Source organism: Jaculus jaculus, chromosome 7 (genome assembly GCF_020740685.1).
Source record: "Jaculus jaculus isolate mJacJac1 chromosome 7, mJacJac1.mat.Y.cur, whole genome shotgun sequence".
Lineage (NCBI taxonomy): Eukaryota > Metazoa > Chordata > Mammalia > Rodentia > Dipodidae > Jaculus > Jaculus jaculus.
Genome location: NC_059108.1, coordinates 18501763 through 18516800, shown reverse-complemented (window position 1 = coordinate 18516800; position 15038 = coordinate 18501763).

The window sequence follows — 15038 nt, the reverse complement described above, 5'->3', positions numbered from 1 at the left end:
TACGTTCCAATTGAGAATACACAATAACAAGACAAGTAAAAGAAATATATAATATGTTCGATCATTCTGGGCAGATAAAAAATATTAAAGTATGGGACAGAAATCATTTAATTTAGAATTTAACTTAAAATTAACTTGGAAATTTAGACAGTTCAGAAAATTTGTTCTCCACTTCTGAAATTACAACTCAAAGGTTGATATTCTAGAATATTATAGTATTAAAACTGTCAGGTGTGCATTATTTCAATCACTTGAATTCAGCCAACATAAGACCACACAAGAGAGAATGCATATATATTACTTTTAGATACCAATTTTTAAAAAAATGAACAGAAAAATTATCCTACATACATAGATTTGACCTCTCGTTGCTCTGCATCCACTCACTGTTTTGGACTATGGGGCAATTCCAAATTCAAAGGATTTCATAATTTTTTCCTGTAATTGAAATGATTGCCCACTTTGATATCAGGTCAATCTGGCCTCAGCCCAAGAGCTCAATGCAGGAACCAACAGCTATTAGCACTTAATAGCTCTAAAAGTGGCTCTTCTGGAAGGATGTATTGGGCAGGACTGACATGAAGAGCAAGAAGCCTGTCCCAAGTGATGAAGCCTGAGTCAACAACTGGCTATATGATTGGTGCACAGAAGACATTCTGAGAGAATGAATGGCAAGCCCAAAGGCACAAAGCATGGAGAAGCCTTAGCATGTACAGGGGTGACATGCATTGCTTCTTGTTAACCCATAATGCTGACTTGGGAGACATAGCAGACCAGTGAAGTGCCTCCAGCTCTCACACCTGGTAGAACAACTTAATGACCAGTGCCCCTATATAGGGGTTGGTATCTCAGCACCCCATGTAGCTTCATGGAAAGGCAGGAATCTTAGTTCAAGGCTGAGGACAAGTGACTTTGCCTGAGTGGGATGTTCCATATCTCCATCCATGTGCCTCCTGCTCTGGTTATCTGAAGATATGCGTCTGAGGACTTCAGAGTGACTAAAGGATTCTAGCAAATGATGGGGCATGGCCTTAGCCAGTCAGGACTTCAAATGGCAAACCTGTATACTGCAAAAGACTTGGCCATGGTCCTACAGGTAGGGAGAGCTGCTGAGACCTTACATGCTATGGAAGAGAGTTGGTACCCCCAGGGCTTCTAGCCACTGCAAACAAACTCCAGACATATGCACTACCTTATGCATCTGGCTTACGTGGGTCCTGGGGTGTCAAACCAAGGTCCTTTGGCTTTGCAGGCAAATGCCTTAACTGCTAAACCATCTCTCCAGCCCTTTCTTTCCTTTTAAAATAATATTCCCGGCACATAGGGTGACTTAGTAACATTCATAGACTAAATGAGGGAGTGAAAGATAGACCAACAGTACAGGCAGGCACAAATTCCCTCTGTTTCTAGCAAGACAGCATTAGAATTCTTAAGCTGTGAGAAGATCTGATTCACAATGATTTCACTGGCACCATCCAGGCATGTACAACCTATGCCCCAGGGGTCACATGTAGCCTATAACCTAGCTAAAAGGTTGTGCATGCCTGACTGGTGGTGCTACTAATGGACTTGGAGGCTCCTACAGATCCTTCTGTGAGTTTGTTGCCCTGCAGTAGTCACTGTGAACATTCTTCCACTTGGGAAACAGAGTGGGAAGAATCCAGCTAGAACATATGTAACCACACGGGTCACTGACTTTGGAAATTGAGTAGTAGTTTGATAGAGCAGGGCATATCACATGCCCTGGAACTCTCCCCTGAGGACTGGTGGAAAGTGCTAATAACAAGCCAAAAACAAATAGAAAATTTCCCTAGTGGAACAAGGATCTTATTTAGTTCATGGAACTAAGCCTTTCTTTCTGACTCTGGGAGTAAAGGTTCCCATCAGCCGCCCCATATAAATATCAGAGTGTTTTGAGCTCATTTATACTTTTTGCTTCAGTGACCCTGCAGACAACCTGTCCCTCTCTGTTCACTAGGTTACATGAAATCACAGTTCCCCCTGAGTTCTTTTTCCCCTTTACAAATTTTGATGCCTCCTCTCCCACCTTCTTCCTGATGCTGTATTTCATTGACCTCAAGGCTCTTCCCCACAGATTCTGTGGTCTTCTCACCTGTTCCCATGAGCAGCCAGTCCCCTCCCTGCTTAGTATCTCTAACATCTCCTGGCTCATCTTACTGCATACTGGGCTACTACGACTGTCTTCTCTGGCAATTAGGGGCACTTCCTGAGAAGATTAACTGAGGAGGGAAAGCCTACCCTGAAGGTGAGCTGTACCATCCTCTGAGCTGGGGACCCAGGCTGAATAAGAGGGGAAAAAGGAAAGCCAACTGACACCGTCTTGTCTCTGCTTCCTGGCCCGCCGAGACGTGAGCAACCACCTGCTTCCACTGTTGTGAGACACTCCAACAACCCTGCCTGCCTTAACACAAAGTACTGTGTCATCTCAAACCACGAGCCACAAGAAAGCCTTTCTCCCTTAAGTAGCTTCTTATTGGTTGTTTGATTACAGTGACAAGAAAAGTAACTTGCCATAGCTACAATACTGGAAACAGCTGTACTCCATTCCAGAGGTCTTTCTATAGAAATTGTTTTTCAGTTGCATTGCCATGAGAAATGGCTGCAAAGAAATGTGATAAGAGCTGCCATTATGAAAAAAGGGACCAAGCCCATGGAACTGAGCAAATACACAAAGGACTGTGAGAAGGGTATAATATATAATATATGTATACTATAATGAATTCAGCAAGGCATAACAAGGAAACACTGGACCAATGCAAGACAGGAAAACCCAGAAGGGGAAACATGATAGCTCTATGCCCAATTATCTGAGACCAATGATGAAATCCTATGGACTCCAAAAGACCCAATTTGGCCCCTTTCCTGTGCTGCTTTCATTCTGGGAAGATCCACCTCAGCCAGAGTGAGCAACTTCCCTTGGCAGTCATCCCAGAGTACTGGCATCGCCATAATCCTGGGGTCTTTTTTTTTTTTTTGGTTTATTTTTATTTATTTATTTGAAAGTGACAGAGAGAGAGAAAGAGGCAGAGAGAGAGAGAGAGAGAATGGGCGCCAGGGCTTCCAGCCACTGCAAACGAACTCCAGACTCATGAGCATCTGGCTAACGTGGATCCTGGGGAATGGAGCCTCGAACCGAGGTCCTTAGGCATCACAGGCAAGCACTTAACCGCTAAGCCATCTCTCCAGCCCAATCCTGGGGTCTTCATTGCAACCCACAGTTGATCTTCATAGCTGCGTACAATGGCCTCACAGGGTCTCCATACAGGAACTGTCACCCTGCTTCACATTCATGATCATAGTAGCTTCTGGAGCCACGGCTGCTCTTTATGACCCTACTCCATGCATTTTTCACACTACTAAAACCAGTACCAGGTAGACTTCACCCTCAAATCTAGAAATCCAGGGAGGAATAAAGCCTGATTTTGAGGAGGAGGGTACTCCAGCATTCTTCCTTCAGTTCCCCTCTTTTGCAGTCCGGTTCGCATTGCTGGTAGAAATCACCCAACCAACAGTAGCTTCTGGGAAAAAGATTTATTATGGCTTACAGGCTCGAGGGGAAGCTTCACGATGGCAGGGGAAAACGATGGCATGAGCAGAGGGTGGACATCACCCCTGGCCAACATAAGATGGACCACAGCAACAGGAGGGTGTGCCAAACACTGGCAAGGGAAAACTGGCTATAAAGCCCATAAGCCCGCCCCCAACAATACACTCCCTCCAGGAAGCATTAATTCCCAAATATCCATCAGCTGGGGAGCTAGCATTTAGAACACCTAAATTTATGGGGGACACCTGAATCAAACCACCACACCCTCCTTTCAAAAGAATTTGCATACTTAATAGCTTGAGCCTTCAGTGGGTTAGGTTTTACCTCCAGGGTATTTTCCCGTTGTCCCAGTATAGAGCAGATGATCTGTCTTTAATGCTGGCAATCTGTTTAACCATTGCAGTTTAAGTGGCCTGAAATTAGTCTCTGGGCATGCAACTTTAAACTTGATTACATTTTTTTTTTCTTTGTCAATGTTATATTGTTTCATATTTTTAATTGTGTATAACCTTCTGTCAAATACACCAACAAAAATGAGGCTGGAGAGATGGCTTAGTGGTTGAAGGCACTTGCTTACAAAGCCTGACAACATGTGTTCAATTCCCCAGTACCCACATAAAACCAGCTGCAGAAAGTGGTACATGTATCTAGAGTTTGTTTTCAGTGGCAAAGGTCCTGACATGCCTATTTTTATTCACTCTCTCTCCATGTATACATAGATATAGATATAGATAGATAGATAGATGTCAGTTTGATAATAAATAAATAAAAATATTTTTAAAGTACAAATGCAAATAACAACACTAGAACTGATTAAACAACGAATTAGTTCTTTAAGAGATAGAAAAGATTGGCAAACCCTTAGCCAAACTTATCAAAAGTAGAAGAGAGAAATTAATAAAATCAGAAATGATAAGGAAGACATTACAATAGACAATCATGAAACTCAGAGGATTTCTAGGGAATATTTCAAAATCAATAGTGCAATAAATTAGAAAAGTTAGAAAAATGGATAAATTTCTAGAAATATATGGCCAAGTAAAATTAAACCAAGAGAATATTAATAAGTTAAATAGACCCATTATAAATTATCTTTTTATTGTGGAAACAAAACACTGAACCAGAAGTAGCTTATGGGGGGAAGAAAGGCTTCTTTTGACTTACAGCTTCAAAGAGAAGTTTTCACAGCAGAGAAAAGCATGGAAGAACAGATAGAACAGATGGCTGGCACTTCAGTTTTCATATGACAGCAGCAGCAGCAGTGATTGACCGAGACAGAGAGCTAACTGAAAGCCCAGAGGACTAGACTAACAAACCTCAAGGTCCACCTCAAGGGACATACCACCCCAAGCAAGGCTCCACCTCCTAAAAGCTCTACCAGCCAGGGCCTAAGAGGAAAAGTTGATCACAATCACTTTGATTCTATGGGGGACGTTTCACACCCAAAACACCACATTCTGCCCTTGAATCCCTTAGATATGACCATCCCTTGATGCAATCTGCACTCAGCTAACTCTAAAAGTCCCCAGAGTCTTTATCAATTCCAACACTGTTCAAAAGACTCAAGTTTCACCTGAGATTGAAGATGATCGTTTAATTGAATTTTCTGTAAAATCACAGCACAATTTACATACTTCTAACACATAATGGCACATAATAAACATTACCATTGCAAAAAAAGGCATACCAAGGACAGTCTAGAGCAATGCAAGATAGAAAACAAGTAGAACAAATATCCATTTCACCAGCTCCATGACTGAATTCTAGGAACTAAAATTTTCTGGGCTCATGTTGGAAAGGTGGCTTAATGGTTAAGGTGCTTGGCTGTGAAGCCTAAGGACTCATGTTCGATTCTCCAGGTCCCACGTAAGCCAGATGCAGTGACACAAGGTTTATTACAGCAACAGCTCCACTTTTCAGTACCAATTTTCTGTACCAGTTACTTAAACATTGCTGTGAACAAAATGACAACCCTGAAGCAGCTTATGTAAAGGTTTAATTCAGCTTACAGCTCCAAAGGTAGAAGAAATCAGGTGCCATATTATCCCATTAGCAGGGAGGAAGCAGAGAAAGTAGTGGGTGGAGCCATATACAACACCTCAATGCCTCCTCACAGTGACACACTTCCTTAAGCAAGGCTCCACCTCCTAAAGATTCCACCACCATCTGGGAATTAAGTATTCAAATGCATTCACTGAAGGGGCACATTTCACATTCAGTCCACCACAATAAATATTCCATTTGCTCATTTGTAGGTCCTCAGATTCTTTGTAGATATATAATATGATTTATTCATATGTACATGTGGCATGAAAACAAAAGGGAGACCAAGGGAGTAAGGGGAAAGGAGAAGGACTAAACAGAAGAAATGGGGGGGGGGTGAGTCTGATCAAAGTACATTCTGTGCTTGGTAGACTTTGTCTATTTGAAGCCCAGTGCTATGTATAATGAATACCAATACTTTCAAAAATTAATGTCTAGTAAAGTAAGTTCAAACATGATCATCAACAATGATTGTCTAATCCTATGGGCCAGTGGACAATACACGTCCAGTCTCCTTGAGAGACAGAAGTTGTCCGTTGCTGAACTAGCATTCATTCTTCGCCAGGCTCTGTTCTCGGAGCTGCAGCAGGGCCTCTTATGCTCCATGAGCCGTTCCTGGAGCAGGTAGGATTAGTTCGTCCATTGACAATGCCTGTAGTTTTGTTCACTTCTGTTTGTTCTCATTACATTTCTGCTTTAACTTCAGTTCCTTATAGGCAGCAAATTAACCCTGTGTTGTCAAGCATCTGACCACCCTGGCTCAGAGGCATTTGTTTTCTTTTGGACACCGTAGCTTGCCTGCCGGGTGGTTTGCCCTTCTCAGCTCTGAGGAAGGTTCTTCCACGAGGGCTGTGCCTCGGCAGCTACGCCCTGCACCATGCCACCTCCCCTCCCTCTTTCACCTTTTCATTGAATCTACCACTCAGTTAAACTTTCATCTTCTCTCTTACCTATTTTCAAAGAGAAAGAGTGAAGTCCCTTGAGGACTGTATGTGAAATCTGTCTTAAAGTGTTTCCTTGTTATTTTGGGTTTTTTCCAATATCCCAAAGTGAAGCACAGAGATTCTTCCATTACAAAACCCACACCCCACCCCAAAACCCTCTTCCAAACTGACTACTGTTTTTTCAGGAGGCTTCAGATTCTTCCTGGTATCTTTGATGCAGGCTATTTGGTTTCTTTTTGGACATGCCTTTTCTCATCTGAAGTCTGGTTTGCTTTCTGTGTTTTGTATATTCTTGTACTTGTTTTGTGTTGTAAAGGTTGTGCTTCATGCCTCACTGCAGTTGTGTGAAGCAGAACAGATGTTCTGCTACGTTTCTTTATATATCTCAGAGTTAAGTGTATGTGTGTGTGTGTGTGTGTCTAGGTTGCCATGAGATGACACAGTTGTTCAACAAACAGTAGGCACCCAGGAATCATGACTTCTGTGTTCTCTCTATTTGAGTATTTTGTAATTTCTTTGAAATATTTGTGGACATAAATAAGACAAAGCTAAACTAACTACAAAAATCTGATAGTTTAATAGATGTGCTAAAATGATCTACTCTTGAGTCTTTTCTGTTATTTGAGAGAGAGAAAGAAAAGAGAGAGAGGAAGTGTCAGGGCATCCTGCTATTGCAAATTAACTCCAGACTTATGGGCATCTGGGTTTACATGGGTACTGGAGAGTCAAACCCAGGTCATCAGTCCTTACAAGGGAGTATCTTTCACCACTGGGCCATCTGTCCAACCCATTCTTCATGATTTTTAACCATAAATAGTCTAAGTCCATTGCTGTTGATAGTTTAATATTATATGCTTGAAAAAAAAAAGGATATTGAGCATTGTGGAAATTAGACTTAATAATATGATGAAGGGCTGGAGAGATGGCTTGTCAGTTACAGTGCTTGCCTCCAAAGCCTAAGGACCCATGTTCAACTCTGCAGGTCCCACATAAGTCAGACGCACAAAACGACACATGAATGCAAGGTTGCACAGGTACACAAGGGGCACACACATCTGAAGTTTGATTACAGTGGCTGGAGGCCCTTGTGTGCCAATTCTCTCTCTGTATGTCTCTCACTCATAAAAAAGTACCAGTCTGACAATATGACAAAGATGTGCTGGAGAGATGGCTTAGCAGTTAAGCGCTTGCCTGTGAAGCCTAAGGACCCCGGTTCGAGGCCCGGTTCCCCAGGTCCCACGTTAGCCAGATGCACAAGGGGGCGCACGCGTCTGGAGTTCGTTTGCAGTGGCTGGAAGCCCTGGCGCGCCCATTCTCTCTCTCTCCCTCTATCTGTCTTTCTCTCTGTGTCTGTCGCTCTCAAATAAATAAAAATTAAAAAAAAATATGACAAAGATTATGACAAATATTCTTATGCTCAGATAGTATAGAAGGCACTTATGAATAAATACAAGATGAGATGCATAAAATAATTAAATGTGAAAATATGTCTTTATGTCTTGGTGCTAACCTAGTGAGAGGGGCCAGAAACCATAGAAAGTAAACAAAGAAAATGTTAGGAAGGGCTTTAAAAGTCATTTTAAAATATTTTATTTACTTGAGAGACAGTAATAGGTGTGCCAGGGCCTCCGGCTACTGCAAGTGAACTCCAGAAGCATGTGCCACCTTGTGCATATGGCTTTCATGGAATTGGGGAATTGAACCTGGGTCCTTAGGATTAACTGCTAAGCCATCTCTCCAGCCCTGGTAGGCTTTTTTAAATATTATTTTTTTCCATTTTTATTTATTTATTTGAGAATGATAGACAGACAGAGAGAGAAAGAGGCAGATAGATAGAGAATGGGCGCACCAGGGCCTCCAGCCACTGCAAATGAACTCCAGATGCATGTGCCTCCTTATGCATCTGGATAACGTGGGTCCTAGGGAATCAAGCCTTGAACCAGGGTCCTCAGGCTTCACAGGCAAGCGCCTAACTGCTAAGCCATCTCTTCAGCCCGGTAGGCTTTTTAAAAAGATAACTATATGATCCTTCAATGCTGTGGCTATGTTGAAAGAAATGTAAATGTTCAGAGAATTCAGAAATCCTACAAGACAGTTTATCTTTCCATTCATGTTATCCAATTTCCATTAGAGGCAGCACTGGATCCTAGTCCAATATAAGAGCAGAGCCTGTCCATATCTGTGATGCCACCAGCTGGGGACCAAGCATTCAGAACACATGAGTCTTTGGGAGCTATCTGATTCACATCATGATATTCTTCTCCTGGCCTTCATAGATTCACAACCATCTCAAGATGTAAAAATGTGTTCAGTCCAACTTTAAAAGCCCCATAGAGTTCCAAGTCCAACCCTCCACCTGAGCTACTCACAGGTAGGGTAAACTCCATACCAAGCCAGCAGCTCTCCTTGACAGCCACCTATAGTCTTGGCATCTCAAAATCACTGGGGTCTCCACTGCAACCCAGGGTTCATCCATGCCATGGCTCAATCCAAGCTTCACACAGAGACTCCAACAACCCTGCTTCAAATTTCCTCATGGCCATATCTAAAAGAACCTTAATGCAAATCAAATGACCCTCTTTCTCCTGCATTTGTTATATTCCAAAACCTTTAGCAGGTACACTACCAAATTTGTTAATGCAGGGAGAAATAAAGCTGACTTGAAGAATGGGAAAGTAACATCAGCATTCTTCCCTCAGTGTCCCTGGTTTCAAAAGAATTGCTATTCTTCTGACTGCCTCAGTGCAGAACAGCTGGCCCCAGCTCAATGATGCTCTCTCAAACCATTGCAGCTTAAATGGGCTAGTCTCTGGAGCAAAGGTTTAATTTATTTATGTGCCATATTCTACTGCTCACACCAGTCTGTTTCTTCAAAACTCAATCCTGCTCAAGTTCTCAGGATAGAACAGAGCTAGTCTCTCACACAAACTTCTCTAGCTCAGTCTCAACCAACTTGTTCCCCTCCATTAGCCAAACCTACACAGTCCAAGGTTCTTTATGCAATTTAGGTCTTTCATCTCTTGCAAGAATGGTCCGTCAAGCTCTGCTTACAGCACTACAAGTATTATCTTAGTCCAAAGTTCCAAACCCTTCCACATTACTCTCTCAAGTCAGTTCAAAATATAAAAAGCCACACAGACAGGTTTCTAGCACCAATGACCCACTTCTGGTACCAAATTTTCAGTTTTAGTTGCTTTCACATTGCTGGGACAAAACACCTGATCTAAAGCCCATGGTGGGAGGAGAGCATTTATTTGGGCTTACAGCCTGAAGAGGAAGATACATGATGGCAAGAAAAACCAAGATGGTAGAGCAGAGGCTGGATAATGCTTCTTGCAACAGCAGGTGGAAGATTGTAGCAAGACAGTGAACTGAGCTCTGGCAGGGTGGAATTTGGGCTATAACAAGCCTACCCCAATAACACACCTCCTCTAGCAAGGTTCTACTTCACAAATTGCCACCAACTTGGAACCATTCACTATGAACACACGAGTTTATGGAGGATAGCTGGTTCAAGCCTCTACAACCTTCCAACCCATATACACTGACTTCCACATTGTAGTTGAGTGTTGCTGTTTTCCCACTGACAAGATCCAAACCCAACTACTTTCAAAGCATGTGACCCAACATTGGAGAATCCTACCATCTCCCAAATTGTTCAGCAGATAAATCTGTCCATCTCTTTTCCTTGATTTCTAACCAGGTGCCAGTTGTTTTCTAAACTCTCTCTTCCCCAATGTTTTCTCAAAAGTCATGCTTGGATAATTAATGATGATAAAACAATGTCTTTGCCACCACACATTCTCATTGTTCCCACATAGTCAAATGAAATCCAACATAGCTGTCAGCTCCAACCCACTTTTCCTCATATCTGATCCATTCACTATACTGCCAGGAAAAATTCTAAGAACATTCAACATTTAACATTTTGAGATGGTATTCCAAGAGCCACAAGGTCAGCCCTGTGGCCTTCGACATCAAGTCTTAATTACTTCAAGAAGCTTTTAGAATTATTTATTTATTCATTTATAAGAGAGAGAGAGAGAGAATAGGTGTGCCTCTAGCCACTGCAAACAAACTCCAGATGTATGTACCACCATGCACATCTGACTTACATGGGTTCTGGGGAATTGAACCTGGGTCCTTAGGCTTCTCAGACAAGTGCCTTAATCACTAAGCTATCTCTCCAGCTCTCAAGTAGCTTTTAAGATCTTTTGAATTTGGTTTTCCCTGCCTGCTGGTACTCCTACCCATCAAGAGACACCCTTCTTATGAATGGAACCATTTCTCTTTTGAAATGCCAGTGCTTGTATCAGCCCCATGGTTCTTCTTGTCCTTCCATAATTTCCCCACCAGTGAAAATGCATTCCACCCCCATCCAGATCCTTCCCACTTCTCCATCCCTCCAGAGACAGGTTAAACTCCCTTTGCCCCAGGAGGGCTTCAAATCTTCCAGCCTCTGCTGATTACTCTTCTTACCACACAGCCAAAACAAGGTAATAGAATAAATTGTTGTAGGCTATAGATAACTCATCATGCTATCAAATACTGAAACTAACTATAAGACTTTGAAAGTCCCACTACATAGAAAGAATAAATGGCTTTAAGAGAAGGAAATTCTAATGATCCCAGGTTGACCATTACACAGTGTCTGCAGGTATCAAATTATCATATGCTTCACAGATATGTCCAAATAAAATATTTTAATTAAAAATAAACATAAGGGCTGGAGAGATGGCTTCACGGTTAAGCGCTTGCCTGTGAAGTCCAAGGACCCCGGTTTGAGGCTCGATTCCCCAGGACCCACGTTAGCCAGATGCACAAGGAGGCGCACGTGTCTGGAGTTCATTGCAGTGGCTGGAGGCCCTGGCGTGCCCATTCTCTATCTCTCTCTGTAGTTCTCAAGTAAATAAATAAAAGTAACCAAAAAATTAAATAAATAAATAAATAAAGATAAGGGGTTAGAGAAATAGATGAGTGGATATAGCACTTACCACTGAAGGGTGAGTGCCCATGACATAAAAAGCCAGGAGCTATGCCAGGCTTCTGTAGTCCCAGCACACTGACATTGAGATGGGAGGTGGAGACAGGAGAATTGCGCAGAAGCTCACAGTGAGCACAGCGAAGAACATCAGTAGAATAAAATCCAGAAACAAAAACCCTGCCTCAAAGAGGTGGAAAGTCAAGGACGAACTGAAAATTGTCCTTTGACTGTCACATGGGCACCTACACACACACACACACAAGAATAAATAAAAAATAAAACAAATAAGCTAGATCATTTGGAGAGAGGAAAGGGCATACCCAATGATTCTTTGTTGCATTTGGAAACTTAAGTTTATCTCAATATCCCCCGCATGGTAGCAGAAGTAACAGTGGCTCTTGAATGACTGAATAGACACATCTGTTGTTGCCAAACCCACCACTACCCCCTGTGCCCTGCCCCCTGCCCCAAGCCACAGTGTTTCTCTAGCTGAACAGCATCAGCTTGAAAGCCACATAACATTCTTCCTACAAGCAGTCCTCAGGCTACCTCTATAGCAAATGTAAATCAATATTGGTGGATTCACAGGAAAGCTTCTGTAAATTCATTCAGTGTTAACTAGAACTTAATGTTTGCCTCTGGCTTGTTTTCACTGCTTTCTTTTTTTTTTTTTTAATTTTTATTTATTTATTTATTTGAGAGTGACAGACACAGAGAGAAAGACAGATAGAGGGAGAGAGAGAGAATGGGCGCGCCAGGGCTTCCAGCCTCTGCAAACGAACTCCAGACGCGTGCGCCCCCTTGTGCATCTGGCTAACGTGGGACCTGGGGAACCGAGCCTCGAACCAGGGTCCTTAGGCTTCACAGGCAAGCGCTTAACCGCTAAGCCATCTCTCCAGCCCTTCACTGCTTTCTTAGAAATGTGCAGTAGGGTTGGAGTCCACGCCCCATAAGAAGGTGAAGAGGAGAGCCGGTGGGGAGCTTATGCCCATGGAAACTAAGACCGGCCGTGCCCAAATCCTGCGTATTGTCAGGCAGCCTGAACCAAACTCACACGCCTACCTGGCCTGAAGCTCTTCCTTGACTTCAAAGGGCTCCGCTGTTTTGATTGCCTGTTTAATACTTGGTTCTTTGAGGAGAGATATGGCTGGGGCAAACAGAAATGGAACCTTGTCAGCCTTGGTTTAACACTGAAGATTCTGCTCTTCAGAAACTTCCAGGAGCTCCAGGCCTTTCCTAGATGCTTCGAAGTCTGTCTTCAATCATTTCTAATATTAGAATTAGCTTCTCCCTTGATTTTCATTCTAAATGTTAATTACACATTAACAGAGAAACCAGAAATGAATAGCACTTTTTATTTTTGGTTTTCTGTGATTATTTATGTCTCTGTCTTCAGAATGAAATCATTTCCTTCCTGCCTAATCAGGGATGAATTTAGGTAACAGAATATTGCTGTGGACCTAAGTTAGATTTCAAAAGAGAAAAATAATTTCACAGCTGACTATGCATGCCTCCACCAGTTCATCTTAACTGAATGCTGTCCCTGTGTTTCTTGGAAAGCCACAGTCATTCTTTAAGGGTAAGTTTGGAGGTATTTCTTTCTCAGGTCAGCCCTCTCTAGCACTCCCAGGTAAGTTTAATGGTCTCCTCTTTTTTTTTTTTTTTTTTTTTTTTTGAGAGCAACAGGCAGAGAGAGAAACAGGCAGAGAGAGAGATTGAGAACGGGCACATCAGGGATTCCAGCCACTGCAAACGAACTCCAGACGCGTGTGCCCCCTTGTGCATCTGGCTAACGTGGGACCTGGAGAACCGAGCCTCGAACCGGGGTCCTTAGGCTTCACAGGCAAGCGCTTAACCGCTAAGCCATCTCTCCAGCCCCAGTGGTCTCCTCCTTAACAGTACTGTTTTGATTCCCTGCGGACTCAAACATAACTGAGCATCTGCTTCCCAAGACTCCATCTCATCCCTGTGCCACTTGGTATTGTGTGGACTTTATCAGCTGGTCTGCCTCCCATCCTTTTTCTTTTAGTATTTAAATATTTTTTTAGTTATTTTCAAACAAAGAGAGATTGAGAGAAGAAAGAATGGGTGTGCCAGGCCTCCAGTTGTTGCAAACAAACTCCAAATGCATGTGCCACTTTGTGCATCTGGTTATATGTGGGATTGAACCCAGATCCTTAGGCTTTGCAAGCAAGCACCTTAACTGCTGAGCTATCTCTGCAGCCCCTCTCTTCCTACCATGCTCAGCTTTCACAGAGCAGAGGTCCAGTGGATCGGCCAACACCACCAGCCAAAGGATGTTGGTGGTTCCCTAGCAGCTGCTTGGGTGGCAGGTTAACGTTTTTCTGGCCTGAGGTTTTGAAATGGAGGTTGACTTGGCCTTGTAGCCACAGGCCGCCGCAGCGGTGGAAAGCACAGCGAGACAAGCTGGCGGCCTGAGTCTGAGCCTTCAACAAAAGCCTGCTACATAGGTGCTGACTGTGCCTTTCATTCTTTCTTTGCCACTATATTTTCCAGGAAATTCTCATTTTTTGCCTTAATTTACTCATAATTTGCACATCTGTCCCCTTGACTGTATCACCCATAATTTCTGAAAACAAATTTAATTTCAGTGTTTAAACTTTTCTAACGATATTTCCCTCCCACCCCCCATTTATTCTGAAATCCAGAGTCCTTGTTGTGATGTTCAGGGTTCATCCATAAGCCAGCCCATCTTTTCTTGTCACACACACCCAGATCTCCACCTATGTTTACTATTGAAGTTTCCTGGATGTTCTGGTACATCAGAGTATTGTGCCTTGGTAGATGATGTTCCTTTGTCCTGTTCACATCATTGGTGTTTTTGCTAGTCAGCTTTCCATTGTTGTGACAAAAATTCCTGAAATAAATAAACGCAAAGGATGCTCATTGCATTAGTTACTTTTCTTTTTACTATGGATAAAATGCCTGAAAAAAGCTGGGCATGGCAGCGCACGCCTTTAATTCCAGCACTGGGAGGCAGAGGTAGGAGGATCACTGTGAGTTTGAGACCACCCTGAGACTACATTGTGAATTCCAGGTCAGCCTGGGCTAGAATGAGACCCTACCTCGAATAACAAACAAACCAAAAAAACCTGAAAAGAAACACCTTTAAAAGGAGAAGGGGTTTCTTGGCTTGAATTTGAGGATACAGTCCGCCATAGTGGGGAAACCACGGCAGCAGGATCACAAGCGGCGGGGCACATTGTATGTGAAGTCAGGATGCAGAGAGTGACGGGCGCTGAGCTGCACTTGCTTTTTCTTCTTTCATTCAGTCCAGGACTCTACTCCACGGCATTGCCCACATTCATGTGGGTCCTCCCTCATCAGTTAAATCTTTCTGGAAATATTCTCAGAGGCATGCCCAGAAATGCATTTTCATGGCAATTCTAAATCAAATTAAGTTGACAATAATGATTAACCATCAAGCTCATGGTTTCCCATACTTCACCCCACAGTTGGGTTCCCCTGCGCTTCTAGA